The following is a 7,344-nucleotide window of genomic DNA, read 5'->3' on the forward strand; positions in this document are numbered from 1 at the left end:
TGTATGATATAATTATGTAGTATGTATTATCATTTATATGTTGTTATACCTGTATATAATTATGTAGTATGTATTATCATTTATATGTTGTTATACCTGTACGATATAATTATGTAGTATGTATTATCATTTATATGTTGTTATACCTGTATGATATAATTATGTAGTATGTATTATCATTTATGTTGTTATACCTATGATATAATTATGTAGTATGTATTATCATTTATATGTTGTTATACCTATGATATAATTATGTAGTATGTATTATCATTTATATGTTGTTATACCTGTATGATATAATTATGTAGTATGTATTATCATTTATATGTTGTTATACCTGTATGATATAATTATGTAGTATGTATTACCATTTATGTTCTTATACCTGATATAATTATGTAGTATGTATTATCATTGACTATTGTTTATATGTTGTTATACCTGTATGATATAATTATGTAGTATGTATTATCATTTATATGTTGTTATACCTATATGATATAATTATGTAACATGTATTATCATTTATATGTTGTTATACCTATGATATAATTATGTAGTATTTGTTATCATTTATATGTTGTTATACCTGTATGATATAATTATGTAGTATGTATTATCATTTATATGTTGTTATACCTGTATGATATAATTATGTAATATGTATTATCATTTATATGTTGATATACCTGTATGATATAATTATGTAGTATTTATCATCACTGACCATTGTTTATGTGTTGTTATACTTGTATGCTTATGGGCCGCAAGGCTTCAAGTGAAATAAACAACATTAAACATGGACATTATCCCGCTCCATCAGTCTTTGTTTGCCTTAGTCTATCGACCCCTTACATCTCGATGATTTCAGCACCAAAGTACAGGCCCTGGTTTCATCAGCGTTCCTAAACTCAAAATTTTCCACAAGAAAGCATTATAGAATTTAAGGAGAAAATCTTAGTTTAAGGAACCTTCCTTAAATTGTGTAATGCTTTCCTATAGAGCATTTTAAGTTAAGGAATTTCCTTAAGAAATATTGATGAAACTGTCCCTTGAGAGACATTTAAACTAATGTGTTCTTAACCAATATGCACAACTGCAAATTAGTTTCAAAATACACAGATCGTATTATTTTTAGCAAGAGCTGACTGCAAGGCGGAATATTTTGTAAACGTGTATTTGTTGGGATTATCACCCCGTGAACAGTCATTTTGAAGCGGAGTCAGCTAGTAGTAGCTGGTGGCTACCTCATTGAAAAACATACGAGAGGCCCGTCACATGCAATCTAGAGATATCAAGGTAAAGTGTCTTGCCAAAGGACACAACCATGGCAGTACAGACCGGTCCGTTTCTCAGCAGCCACGGGTAGGGAGCATCGAACTGGGCGCCTCGGATCTTCGTCTGGTGTTACGTGGACGGACGTTCTCGTGATCCCAGCGGTCCGGAATAACGTACCCCTGTCTGTTGGCAATGACTAGGTTCTTGCCTCAACTTGTTTAAGATATGGAAACGTAACAAGAAGAATGATTCTTTCGAAATGCTACCTAAGAAATCATAACTTGTCAAGGTTAAAATCATACATTTTATAGTTTCACAACGATCAATTTACAACAAGTCCAGACTTTTTCCGTGATTGAAAGACAGAAATAAAGAACAATTACTCTTTCGGAATCTGCTGAATCAAAATGTCGCTCATTTGCCTACCAAATTACAAATTACTGTTAGCTGAAGGCCTTACAATAGATAAATAGTTTATAACAGGTCAACGGAAACGGACAGAGATAGGATACCTGTGGATACAAAATTTTACGGCGACCCAAACCATGCTTGATAAAACTCTTCGCACGTATGAGGGGACATAACTCTCGAAGGTCTGTATAGAATCCAAAAGTTTCTAGAAAATAACGTCACTTTGATGATAGCTGTCTAGACAAGGTCGGTACGTCATAGCTGTCTAGACAAGGTCGGTACGTCATAGCTGTCTAGACCAGGGTGATACGTCATAGCTGTCTAGACCAGGGTGGTACGTCATAGCTGTCTAGACCAGGTGGTACGTCATAGCTGTCTAGACAAGGTCGGTACGTCATAGCTGTCTAGACCAGGGTGGTACGTCATAGCTGTCTAGACCAGGGTGGTACGTCATAGCTGTCTAGACCAGGGTGGTACGTCATAGCTGTCTAGACCAGGGTGGTACGTCATAGCTGTCTAGACCAGGGTGGTACGTCATAGCTGTCTAGACCAGGGTGGTACGTCATAGCTGTCTAGACCAGGGTAGTACGTCATAGCTGTCTAGACAAGGGTGGTACGTCATAGCTGTCTAGACCAGGGTGGTACGTCATAGCTGTCTAGACCAGGGTGGTACGTCATAGCTGTCTAGACAAGGGTGGTACGTCATAGCTGTCTAGACCAGGGTGGTACGTCATAGCTGTCTAGACCAGGGTGGTACGTCATAGCTGTCTAGACCAGGGTGGTACGTCATAGCTGTCTAGACCAGGGTGGTACGTCATAGCTGTCTAGACCAGGGTGGTACGTCATAGCTGTCTAGACCAGGGTGGTAGGTCATAGCTGTCTAGACCAGGGTGGTAGGTCATAGCTGTCTAGACCAGGGTGGTAGGTCATAGCTGTCTAGACCAGGGTGGTACGTCATAGCTGTCTAGACCAGGGTGGTACGTCATAGCTGTCTAGACCAGGGTGGTACGTCATAGCTGTCTATACCAGGGTGGTACGTCATAGCTGTCTAGACCAGGGTGGTACGTCATAGCTGTCTAGACCAGGGTAGTACGTCATACCTTTCTAGACTAAAACTTAACATAACTTTTTTTTTCCAGATTTTAATCCTCAACATAACACAAAATTACTCAAACCAAATTCAAGATTAAACATCAGGAGACACTCATTTCCAGTGAGGGTAGTCGAAGACTGGAACAATCTGCCAGCAAATGTAACCAACTCACCATCAACCAACTCATTCAAGATTAATTTGAACCAGCATTGGAAGGATCTGGATATCAAATTCTGTCCGTCTTGTTACAAATACTAGTGTTTGAACAAAGCAACCAATGATTCCCCGGCAAATATGATTAGTGTAAACACCAGTCGGAGGGACAACTCTAAACATGATTGTACACATGTATACATCCGACTTGTTTGCCATTGTAACAATTATATGTACATTGTGTGAATAGATTATTAATAGAAAGTTATGATAAAACAATGAGATAATACCAAGGGGCGCATGCGCTGAAATTAATTTCATTGACCTTAAACAGGAAGCCAAGAAGCGAATATACGCTTATAAAAGGCCGTTAACTGCTATTGCTATTGCTAATAACAACAAACAGCGCATGTTAGGTATCATATTTATACAATTTTCAAGCTGGTTTAAATGGTTTAGAAATTGTGTATTTTATCAAGTTGCATACAAATCTTGGCCATCGACAATTTACAATTTCACACACATATATTTTAAATCCTCTCTGTAACACACCTAAGCACTAGTCAGACTTTCCAATCAATGCCCGTAATCTGTAACAGATCGTCTCAGGGATCGCAGTATCTATAAATCTATGTATAAAAGGTGTTTATAACAAATATAAGATATTAATTTCTACGTTAAAATGTATTCATCAACATCAGGTCCTTGTTGACAAAACTAAAAAAATAATAATGATACAATAGGCATTGTCAGGGATGCAGTTATCAACCAAGTAGCAACCAAGACCAGCAGTTGGTTTCCCGGTCAAGCTTAGCAACCAAGAACAGATTATTGATATTTTTTCTTCACGTTGGTAAGTAAAGACCTGTCAAGTAGCAGCTGACAGGATGTCGCTCAGCAACCAAGTGGTTGGTTTTCAGGTGGAGCTCAGCAACCAAGTGGTTGGTTTTCACGTGAAGCTTAGCAACCAAGTGGTTGGTTTTCTGGTGGAGCTCAGCAACCAAGTGGTTGGTTTTCAGGTGGAGCTCAGCAACCAAGTGGTTGGTTTTCAGGTGGAGCTCAGCAACCAAGTGGTTGGTTTTCAGGTGGAGCTCAGCAACCAAGTGGTTGGTTTTCAGGTGGAGCTCAGCAACCAAGTGGTTGGTTTTCAGGTGGAGCTCAGCAACCAAGTGGTTGGTTTTCTGGTGGAGCTCAGCAACCAAGTGGTTGGTTTTCAGGTGGAGCTCAGCAACCAAGTGGTTGGTTTTCAGGTGGAGCTCAGCAACCAAGTGGTTGGTTTTCAGGTGGAGCTCAGCAACCAAGTGGTTGGTTTTCTGGTGGAGCTCAGCAATCAAGTGGTTGGTTTTCAGGTGGAGCTCAGCAACCAAGTGGTTGGTTTTCACGTGAAGCTTAGCAACCAAGTGGTTGGTTTTCTGGTGAAGCTTAGCAACCAAGTGGTTGGTTTTCTGGTGGAGCTTAGCAACCAAGTGGTTAGTTTTCAGGTGGAGCTCAGCAACCAAGTGGTTGGTTTTCAGGTGGAGCTCAGCAACAAAGTGGTTGGTTTTCAGGTGGAGCTCAGCAACCAAGTGGTTGGTTTTCACGTGAAGCTTAGCAACCAAGTGGTTGGTTTTCTGGTGAAGCTTAGCAACCAAGTGGTTGGTTTTCAGGTGGAGCTTAGCAACCAAGCGGTTGGTTTTCAGGTGGAGCTCAGCAACCAAGTGGTTTTTTTTTTAGGTGGAGCTCAGCAACCAAGTGGTTGGTTTTCTGGTGGAGCTCAGCAACCAAGTGGTTGGTTTTCATGTGGAGCTTAGCAACCGAGTGGTTGGTTTTCTGGTGAAGCTTAGCAACAAAGATAAGAGGGTACTTTCACGATGTTTGATCATCAATCTAGTGTAGCTAATTTCCCTACATCTATCATCCTGAGGCTTCTATATGTGAAAACTGCCTACAATGAGAAGATTATGTGTTGATGTCTGCGTTACTGATAGGAACCTCACAGTATGATAAAAGATAAAACATAACAAAAGTAATATGTATATTGGAACAGACAACATTACCACAGAACACCAAGAGATTTGAGATAAATGTCCATTCCACTTGATAAAAGAGTGTGAACATTGCAATATTAATGTACACAGCAAATGAACATAAAACAGGAAGTATTATCATGATATTTATTTTGCTGGGTTTACTGCCTCATAAATAGACAGGGTTATTTTGGGATGAGATATCTCTGTATGTAGTTGCTGGTGTGGCTAACTCACTGACAAACATGTTAGGCCCATCACACATGATACAATGCAATTGGGGTCCAAAGACAAAACAATGACATCATAAAGTAACCTTGATCTCAGCTTCCTGCGAAACCAAACCATTGGGTTAGATTTAAGGGTGTCAGGTCCCAGCAGTAATAACTATACAACTATCGCCTGCCTATCCTTCTTCAATCTTGAAAAGATATTATTTATGAAGCAATTATGATAAACTGATTAAACATTTTATGTTAATTTATCATCTATGAAGGACAATATCATTTCTAAAGAATAAAAATGTTTAAAAATTTTGCTGAAACAAGCTGCCCAATGGACCTGTATTGCTCACCTTCTTCTAAATGCAACTTTGAAGTTGATCCGAGTCATTTATGTAGATACTTAACTGATAACCTTGGTTTATTCATTTAAAGCAATTTTGTAGTACTTCCATTACAGCATACTTCTAACCTAATATCAAATATCTGGGTCGCTCGGTTATTAATAAGCCAACTTGACCCCCTGTAACATTGAATGTAAGTTTAGGTCATTCATTTGGTAGCCCTTCACTCGAGCATGCTACAAGCCGAATATCAGTCCTCTGGGCCTCTTGGTTATTGAGAAGATGTTTTAAAGACTTTAGCATATTTGACCCCCTATGACCTTGAATGTAAGTGAAGGCAATTCATTTGAACAATCATGGTTATACTTCACCCCAGAATGTTTCAGGCCCAATATCAGGTATCTGGGCTTCTTGGTTATTGAGAAGACATTTAAAAAAAAGAAGACTTTTGCATATTTGACCTCTTTGACCTTGAATGTAGGTCAAGATCCTTCACTTTAACAAACTTGGTAGACCTACACCCCAACACAATACAGGCCCATATGTAAGGTCTGGTCTCCAGACTTCTCAGTTATTGAGAAGTTGTTTAAAGTGAAAGTGTGTGACGGACACTGCAGAATGGCATAAGCTCATTGCCATTCTGGCTGGTGAACTACTCTTATTAGACAAAGGACATGGCTGTTCCATTGGTAAATGTGTAGGTAATCATGGGAGAATAGGTTTTTAATGTTTTAATAAAATTGGTGAAGCACTTTCAGAGAAGTAGTAAAGACAACAGTGTGTTTAAGAGAGGATGGACTTGTGTTAGACACTGAGTCCAGTATAATCCTGTCCTTCTCACCACTAAATCAAGAAAAATAAACATAATCAACCAGAAATATGGCTGTGAACCATGCACGCCCTCCCTGACTCTCTCATGGAAATGGTGCTTACCACAACACAAAATTATGCCAGTCCAAACCATAACAAAATTTGAAAATATTTTTTAAAAACCGAATTCATCTGTACAGCATTCATACAAAATATCAGCATCATATCACAATAAATGAGTTCCTGACAAACCCTGGAAATACACTTGATGTCCCAAACACACTATGTCTTAAAACTCTTCATGGTATGAACATTAAACATCTTTTGAATACTTTCATTCAAATCAGAAATTTTTATATCTGTATTGTTCAGTCAATAACAATGGTGATTTGTTCCTGTTTACCAGCACTCATTGTCCCTAAGTGGTGTCGGCTATCGGTGATATCCCCAAGAATAGAGCGATCAGAAGCTTTTCGGAGTCTCGCACGCAGTCGATCAGCTAAGGCAACCGGGCTGTGATCAACCTCAACAGTCATGTTTGAACTAGTAGTCTGCTTGGGTGTGGGTGTGACACAGTCCTTTAGTTCAGGAGAAGTCCTATGAGACACAGTTTTATAACCAAGATTACACAATGATTTTGGACTGTATGAATCCTCATCACACTTAGAAATCAATGATGAATCTGTAGTGCATTTTGTGGATGGTAGAACTACACATGGTACCGAGTGACTGGTTGTGTTCTCCAGACCTTTGTCTATTGTGTCCAGATTACCCTTTCTTGGCTGAGGTACAGACACATTCTCCGAGTTAATATTCTCTTTACCGTTCAGTCTGATGTCCAGTTGTTTCATTTGTCGCTCCACTGGACTAAGTGAAGACATGCCAGTCATATTCTCTCTGGATTCCAGTCTTTCATCTTGTCTGTCTGTGTGTCCCTTCACTCTCCCCTTTCTACGCTGGTCACCAGATGATGATTCACCCATACACCCGGACACCAAATGTTCAGGTGTTTTATAACAATGTAG

Source organism: Pecten maximus, chromosome 10 (genome assembly GCF_902652985.1).
Source record: "Pecten maximus chromosome 10, xPecMax1.1, whole genome shotgun sequence".
Classification (NCBI taxonomy): domain Eukaryota; kingdom Metazoa; phylum Mollusca; class Bivalvia; order Pectinida; family Pectinidae; genus Pecten; species Pecten maximus.